Here is a 16389-nt window from a genome sequence, read left to right as displayed (position 1 = left end):
TGCACGGGTGAAGAATGAGGATTTTCAACAAAAAATGTGTTTCATATAGTTAACCCTAAAAGGGCCAGACTATTTGTTCATCTCTCAGCCGGGGGGATTCCCCATCGAGTGACGGGAAATTTTGAAACATGGTACATGCATATCACAACTTATCATAAACATATACCCAAGAAATGTCATGACTATATGTCAAAGGGTTTTGGAATTATTGCTTAATAATCGTTCATATGCATGAATGGTGATTCTGCTTTGTGTACACTACGTATATGGGGAAATTCAGTTTTCACGGCGCGGCAAACCGTTGTCCGATGTTTATGTTTTGTATCTTTTGTAAAAAAAAAAATGAGTTCTATGTACATATCAAAGCGGCCAGTTTGTTTCCTGAGTTTTTTCATTTCGTTGAATTTCTTCATTTCTCAAAATGTCGCCCAAATGAAAGAAAATGATATCATTTAATTCCTTGATTTAAATTTGGTGTGCGGTGCAAATACAAAATTAAGTTGTTGACTATTTCAAATGCATTTTCGTTGAAATGAAAACTGTTTTTTCGCATTCGCCTACTCGGTGCCAAATCGAAAACCAACAATAAAATTGAATTTGCTTCAACGAGAAATGTTGAAAACATTTAAACGCAATCAAAATAATGCTCTAACTGCAAAAAACAAACCATATTCTGACCCGCCATTATGAAAACTGTCGAAATGGGGTATAAATTGAATGTTTTAATTGCATGAAACAGTTGAAAAACGTTGGATTTGAAAACCTATGTTTTCGCTACACACTAACCTTTCTGACATTCGCATTGCATCATGGGTATGGATGACAAACAAGCCATGCGGTTTATGCACAAGCCAATGGGGCATTGAATCAGTCAAGCTTTAAATAATGTTTTGGGGTGTAAATCAAATTAGGTTTTGCCCTTCACCGACGTTTAAACACTTTATACTCAGTGTGTTGATTTATATCACCCCGACGCAAAATTCCATCTTATAAATAGTTCATGCGGTACCCGCTGCTGTGTACATCAGATTCCAACCAGCCAAGCGATACCGTTAGCTCGGTGGTCAAGTGGTAAGACATCTGCACTAGAAAGCAGGAGGTCGTGGCTTCGAGTCCCACCCGAGTGATTTTTTTTTCCATCTTTCACTCGGGAGGTAACACAGTGAGTATACAGTGCTTAAACGTCGGTGAAGGGCAAAACCTAATTTGATTTATATCACCCCAAGGCAAAATCCCATCTTATAATAGTTTTGGGGTGTGTTTTTCCAAGTTAAATGATTATACATTAAGATATTAATGCAATATATGAAATGTATAGAATATAAGAAACGTGATTTATATATAAGATTAAGTGTTATACATTTTTGAAATTGTAAGAAGAAAATAATCTTAAAATTTCCTACAAAGCACCAGCCAACAGGCTGCAAAGGTTGATTATGATTGGTCAGCATTGGAGGCGTGAGCTTGAAATCTTGATTCTGATTAGCCAACATCATAATTTCAACATTTTGTTTTCAAATGCTTTCGGTCCGAAACATTTTGTTACCAGAGGGACTTAATGCCCACTTTTTGGGGACACAATCATGTCCTTTTGCGGTTTAAATTAAACTTTAAAAAAAAATAGGAAATTGGAAATAATCCATACTGCTATCCAGTAACCAAGACCTGGATTAGATACGACACTGGCGGGTATAGTACGTTGATGTGTGTGTAGGATCGAAGTTCACTCAACTCTTAAAGTTTCAAAAGTGAAGTACGGCCCACGCCATTTAATCATACAGAATTATCATCGTGCAGTGTAGTAAACACTTCAACAAGATAATGCTATCATTAAACCACTAATTGGCCTATGGGCCACTGTGGCATGATCTGTCTCATGTTGGATAGGGCCGAGGTGGAGAATCGCTGTTTGCATCAGAATATCTTTACTTCTTACGCTGCGTCTTAGTCTACTCACTAGAATATCAGATACTTGCATAGAGACAACAAACAATACCTTAAAGATATTTGGATGCGTTCACAGGTTGATCGTTATTGATGAAACGTTGAATAATATAAATAATGTAATATATGAAATAAAGGAGGGGCCGTTCAACAGTTATGGGAAGTTAATGTTGCATGTTTGTATTTTCCCAAATGGAAGCAATTTCCAATAAACTATTGCTGAACGCAATGCTTTTTGATAAAGTGTGAGGTATTTTTTCGTAAGTACAAGTAACAAAACGTCGCACAAAATTTAAGGTAAAATAGTTACCTTTAAGTTGCTAAAGTTTTTTTTTCAGTTGAAAACGGGTTACCAACGCAAAACCATTACATGACGGTCAGTTACGGGTACCTACAAGATGAAGGTGACCGTAATTCCTACATAAATATCCCGTTATTTGATGGTAATTTGCCGTACGCCCTACTTCAACGCAATGGGAAAATGGGGATGGTGTGAGGGGCAGGGGTAGGGGCTGGTGGCAGGGTGGTGGGGGTAAAGTGGAATCGGTACCATTTGGGGCTAACACGGGACAGAATAAATGCACATCAAAGCACTACGAATGTGACACAGCACAATATCAGCCACGATACACAAGTCTTTTCATGGGTGACGTTAAATGTGTGCGCATTTCAGTGCATTGTTTTGTCACGTGCTTCTAAGGTTCAAAATTAGCATTTTCACGAGCAAAATATCTAACCTTTCCTAGCCTTAAACAGGGTTTTAAATGAAACAACCTTTGATAAATGGTTACAAAGTAAATTCACAGTGATTTCAGAGACATAATAAATACATTTCTGGGAAAAAATATTAAAAAAACATGACCTCAATTTCAAAAGTAAACTGTGCAAGTGATAAATTTAAACAAAATATTGACGATAAACAAAGGATAACATGTATTGTAAAAATAAAAATGAGTTTTATATACAGAACAAAGCGGCTAGTTTCTTTTCTGATTTTTGTTCATTTCGTTGAGTTTCTTCATTTCTAAAAATGTCGCCCAAATGAAAAGATAATGAAATCATTTAAATCCTTGATTACAAAATTATATTTTTTACTATTTCAGCCGCATTTTTGTTGAAATGAATACTTCTATTTGCATTCGCCTACTCGGTGCAAAATCGAAAACCAACAAAAAAATTAGATTTGTTTAAACGAGAAATTTTGAAGAAAAAAAAATGAATGCAATCAAATGTACTATTCAACTGCGAATAACAAACCGTATTCTTACCTGACATTAAGAAATCTATCGAAGTTGGATAAAATGAATGTTCTAATTGAATGAAGACTAAACGTATTTTGACAACCCCCCTTCCCGCTCCCGAACACACACAAACCCACACTAGAACGTATGTTTATGATGTAAATCGAGGGTTTTCTTTTGTTCCTCTTCCATTTTCTTTTGTTTGTACTTTTTCGCAACAGCTCTCATTATTGTTTATGTACACGTTTTCTAATCGTGGTCGACCTCCAGTGCCGTAATCTGTGCCGGCGAGTGGGGGTGGGGGGGGGGGGGGAGGGTGGGGAATGATCAAAACAAAACATTTGAACGCAATCAAATGCACTATTCAACTGCGAATAACAAACCGTATTCTTACCCGACATTAAGAAATCTATTGAAATTGGATAAACATTGAATGTTCTAATTGAATGAAACAGTTGGATCTGAAAACCTATGTTTTTGCTGCACACCATGTGTAACACAATGCCTATTGAACCTTTCTGAAATTCGTATTGCATCATGGGTATGGATAACAAACAAGCCATGCGGTTTATGCACAAGCCAATGGGACAGCGAACAAGTCAAGCTTTAAATAATGATCATAAATTAAGATATTAATGAATAGAATATATGAAATGCACATAATATAAGAAACGTACATTATGAATAAGATTAAGTTTTATAACTAATAGAAATGTAAGAAGACAATAATCTTAAATTCTCTACAAAGTACCAGCCATCAGACTGCGAAGTTTGATTGTGATTGGTCAGCGTTGGATAACGCTAACCAATCTGTGAAAACTCTTTCACACTGTAAAAACTCTTTCAACCCAATTTTTTTGCTATGATTCCCTTTACTGTTTCTCTTCATTTTGCCACAGATAAATCTAACCCCAAAATGCCTTTAAACCTGTTTTCAAGGAAGGGAAACACTTTGTGGACGTGGGCAAGTCCACACAACACAACATCGCTGCTACACCGAGGTCTTTTGTTCGGAGGTCCTGCACGGTGAATGTAATGCTTGTACTCCGCACACACAAAAAGCAGTAAATACATCATTGATAAAAAATGCCCAAATTCCATAAAAAAGACCCGTTTGTTTTTAAATCCGTTTCTGTGATAACAATTGACACCTTACGGAATTTGTTTTTTTCTGCCAAACTTACCCTTGATAAAACATTTTGGAACAGTCGTTATACTTTAAGCCGATCGACCGAAGCGTTACGGGGCTATTATGAGGAGCACATTGTGCGTCCCAGCCCGGCCGGATATGTCAACTAAAAAAACATCAAAAACAGGGTCTTCCCGATGTTCCCCAATACCTATGTTCCCCAACACCGATGTTCCCCAAAATCCTTAGTATTGGGGTTAGGGTTGGGGTTAGGGTTAGGGTTAGGGTTAGGGTTGGGGAACATCGGTATTGGGGAATTTATATAGGTTACAGTATAACACATGTATGGTGAAGTGTTAGGGTAAAAAAAAAGGTCATTTGGCAACAACACAAGTTAAAGATGACAGAAACATACCAACAAAGAATACGTGTTCAATAAGCAACCATATCACACCAAGGTCCAAAATACACATTGAAGTACGCCAACTCAGTGAGTAAATACAACGCAGTAACAAACAAAGCACTTGAGATCAGATTATCTGTACAGTGTATCAGCCTATTGGGTGCGCGTGATTTGTCTGTTCAATTCACACCGCCCTTAAAGTTGCGGTCCCGTACTCTTCATGAAACACGTGCTTTCCCTTTTAAAAGAAATATTGCAACGAGAAAACATGACTTTCACAATTATAACAAATCGTGATCATGAAAATAACATTTGACTTGGTGGTCCTGTAAACTACGACCAGTTAAATATCAATGAGTGAAATAGCATGAACGAATCAATGCTCAACAATGACCATCGAAAACCTAGGTTCAAAATACACATTCAAGTACGTCTGCTCGCCAGTGAGTAAAATAACACAGTAAAAAAATACACAACGCAAAGCACTTGTGATCTGATAAGCCTATAATCAGTGCGAGAAATTCGTCCGTACACACCCCTTAATATATTATGGGGGATACTTTCGTATTCCTATTCCATGTTCTTAGCACGGAAATAAATTTACGCGTATGACGCATTGTTGAAGACGAAAAAGAACATGAAAAATACTGTAAGCGGATACGCAATTCGCAAAATGTATGGCGAAATCAGTTCATGTAAATATAGTTAAGGAAATACATTTCTTCCAACCTGAGTGTATTTAAGACAATACTTTTTTTTAAAGAAAAATCAACACCGAAGAATTCCAAGCGGACAATCTTGCGATAACTTCAACAGAACGATTACATTGCCCGATATATATTATTCATTCAGTTATTGCGCTCGTGAGTGGAAAACAAAGTTGTTATAGCTTTGGCTTTGTTGTGGGGGGGGGGGTTGTTTTTTTTTTTTTACTTTTTTAATTTGTTTTATTTGCACATTGAACATCAACTTACTTTGTGAACATCAAATTAAGAACATTCATCAACAATTCCACCATTCAACTTACCGACTGGTTAACAAAAATAACATTTCAGGAAACATATTTCTTGTTAGCAGCAGAATCAAGAGACTTAAGGATATTGCCAAGAATTTGTCAGAAGCAGAGCAGAAAGAAGTTAACGCGACGATTATTAATATGGCAGGTAAAACATAAAACCAGATTTACGTCTGCATAATGTCGCCGCAGTATACACTTGATACACTGAGTAACTGAGTAGTACAATGTTATCATTACCCTGGAATTGACTGATCTAATAAGCAATTATTTCTCAGGTTGTAAAGTCTGAAAATTATAGTCATTTAAAGCTATAGTCCATCATTTGCAGCCATCCGAAAAGTAACTGGCGTAATTATTGTTGAAAAAACATACTTAGTTGAAAGATAGTAAGGGAACTAAACTCCCTGTGAAATTATTCTTTCTGGAAAGCTGTCATTTTGAAATAATCAACGAAAGAAGGCATTTCCAACGGTGATTCTTAAGAAGCACCGTAGGAAAATTCAAATTAGTAGGAAGGATTTGGCTGATATCCTGTCAGGTAAAGATGAACGCAATGTACACCCTAGCCATCTCCTCTAAAATGTGATGGATGGTAGTGATTAATATAAAAAATCTGGTCAAAGCTCATCCCACATTTTCAATTGAAAGATTCTAGTTCTCTGTATTCAAAGGAACTTCATATTATGGGGATAATAAAGTTTTAAAAGATATAACATCTTACCTCAGTGTATCCACTGTCCCTTTCATGGGCCAATGGATCGTCACCCACAATGAACACATATAATCCTTGCAGCCAGTTAAACATTGAAATTAAAATTTGAAGTAGTAAAATTTGAACTGAAATTGTATTCTAAAGTTAAGATGAAGTGGCAGGATCACCCGTATAACCTGCTCTTAGCAGTATTATGAACGTGGCCACCTATTTCTCAAATGGTGCCCAGCCTCCCCAACGGTCGTATTCGCAACGTCTGGGCAACTTTAAGGATTCGGGGGCCTAACATTTAATACGTGTCAAAAAGTAAAACACAGTAAATATAACTCCATCTGTGATTGTAATTAAAGTATATGTAGCGGATATTTCCAAAATGGCCGCCACGCATCTGTAGATATTTACCTGAATATTATCAAAGAGATTATCGCATGTGTCACTGCAGTGTGTTTGTTTCCAGAGTCGTACTTTATTTATCAAAACATTACATATTAAACAATGAGCCATCTTTTTGGTCCCTTGGTGGAATTGGATGATTTTTTTTGTTTCAAATTTAAGATGAAGTGGGTGGATCACCCGTTTCATACATTAACCTATACATTAGTGTCTTGTTTGTCATGGCACGTTATATAATGTTGTGTTTTCCTCTGTTAATTGTTCAGCGCATTGGGACCCCGTGTACAATGCGCTTTACGTACAGGATGTGTTATCAAATCGGCTTTTCATGTCTTTGTATTGGTAAACCTTTTTCGAGTACTAGGTTGATATTCTTCCAGATATTAAACAGTAATTCTAATGTATGCTTGTAAATTCTGGATATATTTAATTCACTGTCAAGTTAGTTTTTGGTTAAATTGTTTTCGTATCGGTGACTTTCCTGTTTTTGAAACAGAAATACAAGGTCTTGAGCTATCTCTACAAGATATGCCTGCAACTAAGAAGGCTTTGAGCGACAACACAGCAAAGGCTCGACAGAGGGTGCATGACAGAGCAGCCGAGGTCATAGCAAAGGTCAAAGCTGAAGAGAAACGACTCCTGGATGAGATCACAAGCCAGGAACGGGAGCAAAATAAGCGACTGGATGAGCACGAGAAGACACTGGGTACCAAGCTGCATTCACTTTCCCAATATTCCGCGATCAGCAAAGGCATGGAGAAGCTCGGAGTTCAACCAACTCCCAAGGCTGCGGGCTTGAAGTCGCATCCCGTGTTCGTTAAGAGTCAGAAGCTTGACATCGATCTGGGTCAGGTGATGGTGGAAGATACATGGGAGCTGCACCATTCATTTGGCGTGCAGGGGAGTGGTGAAGGGGAGTTTGAATTCGCCAGAGGCATTGCTGCTGCTGCTGACCCTGACGAGATTGCAGTGGCTGACTGGACGAACAAGCGAGTTGTAATCTGTAACAACCAGGGACAAACCAAGAATACCATTCCGATTGACTCAAGTAAGTAATTTGTGTACATATCTTCATAATATAATTATACTCAAACAAAAACGAAAGTCCCACATCTCCAATGTGTTTTTGTCCAACTCAAAAACTACTGAGCACCTCTTGCGCCAATAACGACTACAAATTCCGTAGCAATCCAGCCATACTCTTTATTTGGCCCAAAACAGTGATAATAAGTACGAATTTATGAAATTTATGACAAATGGTACCGAAAACAGTTGCACTTTTGTAAACGTGCAAGTTGTGGTTCACACTCACCTTGCACGTATATAAAAGTGCAACTTTTTTCGGTACTATTTGTCAACAATTGCATAATTTTGTACACATTATCACTAGTTTGGGCCAAACAAAGAGTATGGCTGGATTGCTAAGGATTTTTTTGTACTGATCAATCGTAATTTGAGCAAGATGTGCCCAGTATTTTTTAGTATTAAGGGGGGACTTTCTTTTTTGAATGAGTGTATCATCCCGTTTTAACCTCCAATGAAAAGATACACAGGCATAATAACTCTTATATTCTTTATTCACATTCCATCATAGGACAGGGATTAAAACAAAAATCCGGGTCACTACTCTCTTTATTTTGTTTAAATGACTTGCTATGAAATTTTGAATAAAGAGACCCACTGGAACAGAAATAATACTGGTCCTTTCAATCAGCCTCATCCCCAATGCCTTCCATTGATCATATTCATTATACAAATCAGTTTTATGTTCGTGCCGTTTCCGTCCTGCGTAAAATCACAGTTATTTCGTAGGAGGCATTAGTTGCTCTTTCATGTCTCCCTATTTGTTTCCATCCCACCACCACTTGATACTTCGGTAGACATTTATGTCCGTATGGTATAATTTCAAGTCGAACTTTTGGAGACGGTCATGGAAGGATGTTGCAAGCTTTAAGAAATCGTGAAATGCATTTTAGAAATGGATTTTGTGGTTCACTGCAAACTGTAATGCAACTGCCCAGCCATCCAATTACATCGCAGTCGTTGCCCTTCAGGAGAGATAAACTTGTAAAATAATACGCCTAACCACAGTAAAGTTTAGTCAGTCGCTGGAAAATTCGTCATAGTTTTCACGAACAGCCACCTTATTTGGATTCTGAACAAAAAACCGTTTTCACGATAATCTCAAAAGAAGTTTGTTTTATTTCAGAACTGCAAAAAAAATACTAGTTTGTTACAACTTTGCGCAATAAGGAACCCTTCACATGATTCTTTGAGAGTTAAGTTTTACGTGAACCCAGTAGTTAGAATTAACACAGTAGTTAATGAGAGTAAATTAATTAGTAAAAATATGTGTCTCTTCGTGAAAACGAAAATGTAAGTTTCCTACATTCAGGCCCTTTCTGTTCAATGTGTTGTTCTATAATGGAAGGGGCGCGCATGTACACGAGCGCAGCTGAGAATGTAACAAAGATATGCTCTTCGTGAAAACGAAATTCTGAGCTACTTTTACGCCTTTCCGTGCAATAGGTTTTGTACACGTTCAAGGGTCCGAAATGTATTTGTCTTTTCGTGAAAACGCAAAATGCAATCATCGAAATGTCTGCCCCTTGCATCATTAATGTAATTTGGAAATTAATGATGTTTTCTTAAAGAAACATGTCAAAATGGTGAAGTACAATGTTTTAAAGCAAAATAGTGAAAAATCGTTAAAAAAATGTAATTTTTGACATATGAGTCTCTTCGTGAAAACGGTGACGAATTGTTTGCGCCGTTTGCGAGTTAGCCACGCCCCGTAGACAACCCTATGGAATTTGTGTACGTTAAGTTTTGTTTGTCTCCGATGTTGTGCGTTCCGCGTCCATTTGTTTATCATGTAATTGGACAATGTAATGATCACAAGCTGCGTTGACGCGATTCTAACGAGATTCTACCGCGATAGGTCAATTGACATAATACCATTGATTCCTCGATCCTGTTTGGTCGATCCATGGCAACAAGCCGTGCTACATTATACAAATAACGAATGTTTGTGAGTGCGATTCGCCTCGTGGAATAGAACATTCAATCTGTCACCTCATGAAATTATTTTTTCCATCGCACGAACGTAAAACATTCGTTATTTGTTTTATACAACACCAGAATAAATTCTCGTCATTTGATTGGTAAATTATAAACTACAATTTATTTTGATTTTAAAGATGTTGAACTACCCCTTCACGAAAATGTTTGAACCCAACGCTGTAGCGCTGGCTCTTTGGAACAATACGCGCTACGCTGAACGCGCACACCAGCATGCATTTTGCACGCAAATACCGCGTCATGGAACAAGCGCAAAGTGAAACGGTATAACGCATGGGTATAACGTATGGTCGCACCGTGCATTATACCGAATAATAATATGTCACGTGATCTACAATTCACCAATCAGATGACGGGGATTTATTCAGGTGTTGTATAAATAACCATACCGCACGACCACGGTCCATACCGCACTCCGCGTATTGCGCTATTCTAAGCCTACGTGATGCGATTAGTGCTGCACAATTCACTGTGAATTCAAAAGTTGCGCGTAGGTTACACAGCATGCGTGTTCCAACTTTACTGTGCGTCAAGTTTGCTTGAAGATAAATTCGTGATCACGCTCGCGCTCGTGGAACACGGAAAATGTAGTGCGTCTGTGTCCCACATACCATTCGGCCTTCGGCCTTCTGCCTAGGACAAGTTCACGTCTTTATAGACAACATGATTTCTTTTGTAACATCGCGGTTCACTTGACTTATATTTTGACCACCACCTCCGACCAAGGTTTACAATTTTTCTAACGTCGTGGTTTACTTTTTTAATGCCGCAGTTCACTTTTTCGGCGTTTTGGAAATAATAATCATTACGGAAATGTGTCCTTTTTAGAACATCATAATATGTGTACGTGACCAAAATGCGCGTCAAGTTGATACAACGCGCGCTGTGTATACGCGTAGAACGTTGGTATTATACGCGGCCATCTTCGTGAGACCGGGGGCGAATTGGTCAATATGCAAAGTCTACTGTGTGAATGGTGTATAGAGATCAGTGGATACAGCCTCGACTCAAGGGTCGCGTGCTCGTTCCTTACACTAACCCCTGGCTGTGATGATGACGTAAATGACGCTGAATGGCTATTCACAGCGTACTGCGCGCGCATTTGGAAGATTGCACGCCGGGCGCGCCCTTAATGCGCCCATAATTACGCTTTGCACGTAACGTCACGTACAAAAAAATATTATGATTCAAAGTCGCGATGCCTGTACGATATGGATTATGTCAGCCGCGTTTTTCGCTAAAAAAACCCCTGTATCTGTGGTTGTAAAGGCACAAAAGGGGTACGTACATTCAATACAAATCTTTGCTAATTAACACAATGTCCAAACGTTGTGTTTGAAAGGATTGATTCTTCAAAATCACAACTTTCAACATTTTAAAGATGGCGTCGGCACGTAAAACGGATAAACTGCAGCCCTAATTATAATGTGCCGTATTTTGGCACATTTGAATTACATAATTTCAGTGGTTACGATCGCGCAAGGCATGATGGGAAACAACATGGCGCTGCAAGATCGTACCCACGGGGCACGAGGTTGCAGTGGATAGGACATCGCGCCATGTTTGTACACGAATGCGCGGCCGAACAATTGCGGCGCGTTTACTGTCAGACGGGTAAACGCTCAATCTGCATTCACTTTGTTTACTTTGGAAATCGAAAATGGATTATCGAATGAGCTGTTTTCTTACAGGAGGGAGTTGAAGCGCTCCCCCAAAAAATTATTAAAAAAAAAGACATTAAATGAACGACATAAAGAGTTACCTCAATCCTTTCAAACAGCTTCTCCACACTTGATGTGTACCCTCTTTATACATTTTCGAAATTGACGAACGTTTTCCTTTTTTTTTTTTTTTATAAATCCCTCCTCCCAAAAATGATAACAAGTAAATTGCCATTTTATCTTTGCCACATTGGTCGTTAGAGCACATTGAATTACTCCATCAATTAAATGAATAATTGTATTGATAATATGCTGAAATGACATTATATATTTTTTAACACTCACACTCACACGAGAAATTGTATCGAGATTCATTCAAATACATGATGCATTTATTAAAAAAAAAAACCAATTAGAATAAAAGGTAAAGAAAAAAACCTTAATTTTAAAAAGAAATCAGTAATAAACAAGTCTTCTTCCCGTCCCCAGGTACAATCTGACAGATTGATCAGGGAATGACATCGTTCACCTACTGTGATATTGTGTGAAAGGAGACAAATCACAAACCAAAAAAAGTTTTTGACTAATTCTGTCAAAGAATAATTAAAGCTACAGTCTTGTTTATAATGATTATGTTTAGCTGTACTTCTGAAGAAAACAATAGAATGATGTGTCAGTGCAATGGGAATCGTTTTTCTAAGCGAATAGCTGTGTATTAATAGCTAAAGCTGGTAATATTATATAACGGCGCGTATTTATTGCAATTTTAAACCGTAAAAGTACTCTTATTGCTTTATTCACAACACAAACTGATGTCAAATCTAATGTGACAGTCATCTTGGGAGCGCATTTGCGTTAAAATCCACAGCTTCTTTCCAAAAATAAAATCATACAATCAATGTTAACAGTTCCACATCGCAGTCATTAAATTTAAGTAAAAATTGATCCAATTAAAGTCAAACTCTGTGAGTGTGGATGCCTATCACATCGCATGTTCAGTTCAGTGAATGATACAGTCGATTCCATCCATCCGTAAAGTTCTCCATTTTCGTCTGTCTCGGATACCGTCCTGCAGCTGGTGGTTCGTCCTTGTGGCTTTGTTTTGTTTGAAGGTCAATCCGAAGTTGTGCAATTACGCCTAAACCATCTCCTCGGCTTATCTTTTTAAAGCAAAAGAATGGGCACATTTCGATAAGCATTAAGCAGAAGGCAGACATAATTCAAAATGTGCATGTAAAAGTTATTCGAATACACTATTATCATTGCCATTGCCAGCTTAGTCGGTTACGTACGTCTTTAAAATAAAATGATGTCGACCAGCATGACAGGCCTAGATCGCATGGAACTTGAACAGAATATCTCGCTACCACACAGTATGCCTCCATCCCCTCCGAACGACAAAATTAACGATATTATAATTTGCTTTGTCATTCCTAGTAGTAAACACATATTGTAGGCCTATCGTAAACGAAGGCGGTTTACCGATTCGTTAAAAGAAAATACTTACTTGCGAATAATTGTCCTATTCTTCAACGCTCCTTACTTCCCGACTCCAGCAATCTAATACTGCGCACACCTTGACAATAATCCTCATCGATTTTGATCAATTTAGATCTCTGTTCCTTTTATTCTTTCAAAAATAACAAGGAAACCGAAGAAAATCCAATTGCTTTTTTTAATCCTCCTTTCCAAAGTGTTATGGAGGACCAAAAGTGGACAACCCATTTTCTCAAAAATCTGCCAGAACAAAAACAGAATTATTGTGGAAATGAAGTCCTCCTTTTGAATTTTCATTTTTATATTGTCAAAAATTTGGACTTTTTTATTTTCTTGTACACAGGCGGTCCAAAAGTGGACAAACCAAATTTCCGAATTTCAAGGCGCAGAAAATCAGAAAGAGCGTTTACGTGCAAACCAAATTTTCGCATTTCTGCCAGCAAAAAAAAGCGGAATGCGTTTACGACCAAACCAAATCTCCGAATTTCTGCTAGCAGAAAATCGGAAAATGCTTTTACGACCAAAGCAAATTTCCTAATTTCCGATTTTCTGCTAGTAGAAATTTGGAAAGTTGGTTTAGTCGTAAACGCTCGTTCCGATTTTTTTCCAGTAGAAATTCTCAAATTTGGTTTGTCCACTTGTGGACCGACTATGTACACGAAAATAAAAAATCTAAATTGTTGATCACAGAAAAATGAAAATTCAGAAAGAGGACCCCATTTCACCCATAATTCTGTTTTTGTTCTAGCAGATTTTTGAAAAAAAGGGTTGTCCACTTTTTGTCCTCCATAAAAGTGTACACAACACGAATGCAATACTTCAACATCGCGAGTCATAACCACAGAAACACATAGACTGTAAAACAGGCGATCAGCAGCACCCGATCTCACGAGCGCTGCGAGGACGCGTTGCATTTCGTGACGCGTCGTATCATCCATTTCACGAAAGTTGCGATGTGTTGAACGCGTCGTAAGTTCCTTGACAACGGCTTAAAACACGTCGCAAGCTACGACGTGTCTAATGGTCATCGCAAAATAAGAAGAGTCATTTTCTAAGCCAGTTTTATGCCATAAACATTACAAAAACAAGATTATAATACCGAGGTTATGTGTGTAAAGTTGTAAATAGAAAATTTATTGGATAATTATGAATTAAACCGGAATATTAGAGGTGAAATTTCAGAGGTGAAAGTAGCTATACAATCCAATGAGAGCTTGTTTTCCTTCAAAATTGCATCGCACGGCCGCCATTTTGTTTTACGTTTTAACAAATTTCGAGCTGAGATCCGATAACTCTTTGTTGAATATCAGACGATTATATACGCTGACTTAATACATAAAACAGTCACAAAGTTTTGCTATAAATACACCTACGACGCGTCGCACTTAAGACGTGTTTCGTGAAATGGATTGCAGGACACGTCGCAGCTGCAACGCATCGTAGAGATACGATGCGATGCGTCGCATCTCTGCGATGCATCGTAAGTTACGAAGAGTTTGATGAAATCGGGTGCAAGTCCAACCTCGTCCCCAGGGTGTCGAGCAGTACGCGCCCACCACTACCTGCTCTCTCACCCTGGTATTGGATCATTTGCATGTGCAAGATTTTTGCACACGTATGCAAATGAGGAACAGTCTGGTGCCTGGATATGCGTTACACATTAGCGTTTGTTTTTGTATGCGGTGTCTGGGGTAAAAACAGAGTCAATTCGTGGCAGCGCGAGCACGGCGTGAGTTACGAAAACACGATTTTTGAAATCAAACTGTTACGATCTTATCAAGACAACATGCAGTATCATATTTCATATTAATATGAGCAAATTGAAAAGGAAATTAGTATTTTCGAGAAGGCGTGGACGAATGATCGCGAAAACACGTACTGCACGTTGTGAATATATAGCACCAAGTACACGATAAAAATCCATTACTAGCCAATTGCAGTATCCAATCAGGATACAGAAAGAACGTTTCCTATCCAGGGTTTACTATTGGAAACACGGTTGGAAATAAAGTTAGCACTGGGGACGAGGTTGGGTGCAAATTTCGCGGCGCCCGACTAAAATCCAAACTATGGGCAAATTCACCTCTCGGTATAGGGATTTTACACACACCCAAACTATTCCATTAAAAAAATTCTATGAAGTTATTTTTCGATTGTGAAAAAAAACCCTTGTGTACTTAATATGCATTAGGTAGATTAAAAAACAATAACGTGCACAACTTTTTTTCAATCGGATTGTGAATAAAACAGCCTTTTTTTAATTCAGTAATTGATGTTCTGTATGTAAATGTGTGTAGTGTACTAAGAGCGTATCTGCATTGAACGCGCGTCGCGCGATTACGCACGCTGTCAACAAGCGTTTTGACCATACTTTTTCAAATCACAGTTTTACGCGCACGACTGGCGGTCTATGCGTTTATATTATGTCTGTGGTCATAACCCCATGTGACATGCACACTTTATGATGGTCATTAGCTTTTTGAACAACAATTATCATTGCACAAATACATATCTTCGTTCGTTCACTTTTATCCTCATTCTTTTATTTTTCCATAATGCGTTTTAAACAATATTGCTCCTAGTTAATTGAACATGTCAAGGTCTGTATAGTGGATCAGGATCACTTGATTCTCAAATAATCAGATATATTTATATTCATTATTTTAATCATTTTCTTCTTACTAGGCAGCAGTAATTACTCGAAACTTTTTCGGTTATCTGAATGATCTTATTCGAAATAAATTTTGTTTTGCAGATGACGTCGTTGCTATATCGAATCAGTGGGTGTGTGCTCATCCCCGCAAGGTGATGGTTTACCATAGGGACACCACGCACAAGTTTGATTTCCACACTGTGCCAGAGGATGAGGTTGGCAAGACAGCCGTGCAGCTCGCGAGCGTGGCTGTCATGCCCAACGGTAACATCATAGCGGGCGATAGGAAGAGAAAGGTATTGACCGAGCACAATCCTAGGAATGGTGAGATCCTACACACCATGCCAGTGAAGATAACACCTGACTACTTGGCTGTACTGAGCAATGGTTGGATTGTGATCAGTGACAGCGAGCAGGGACTATTGGAGATAGTGGAGGTGTCTAATGGCAACGCTGTGACTGTTGGCACAATCCAGCCAACCATCGACGGTAAACCGGTGAAATCATGCAGGGGTGTATGCAGCAACAGCTCGGGTATCTACCTTGCAGTGAGCACAGGGTACTACAACGGTGGTCACATTCACCACTATAACTGCGCAGGTCAGTTTGTCAGCTGCGTGGCTCAGGGACTGTACAGCACCCAAGGAATCACATTCA

This window comes from Patiria miniata, unplaced genomic scaffold (assembly GCF_015706575.1).
Source record: "Patiria miniata isolate m_02_andy unplaced genomic scaffold, ASM1570657v1 HiC_scaffold_29, whole genome shotgun sequence".
Classification (NCBI taxonomy): domain Eukaryota; kingdom Metazoa; phylum Echinodermata; class Asteroidea; order Valvatida; family Asterinidae; genus Patiria; species Patiria miniata.
Note: the sequence above shows the minus strand (reverse complement) of the source record.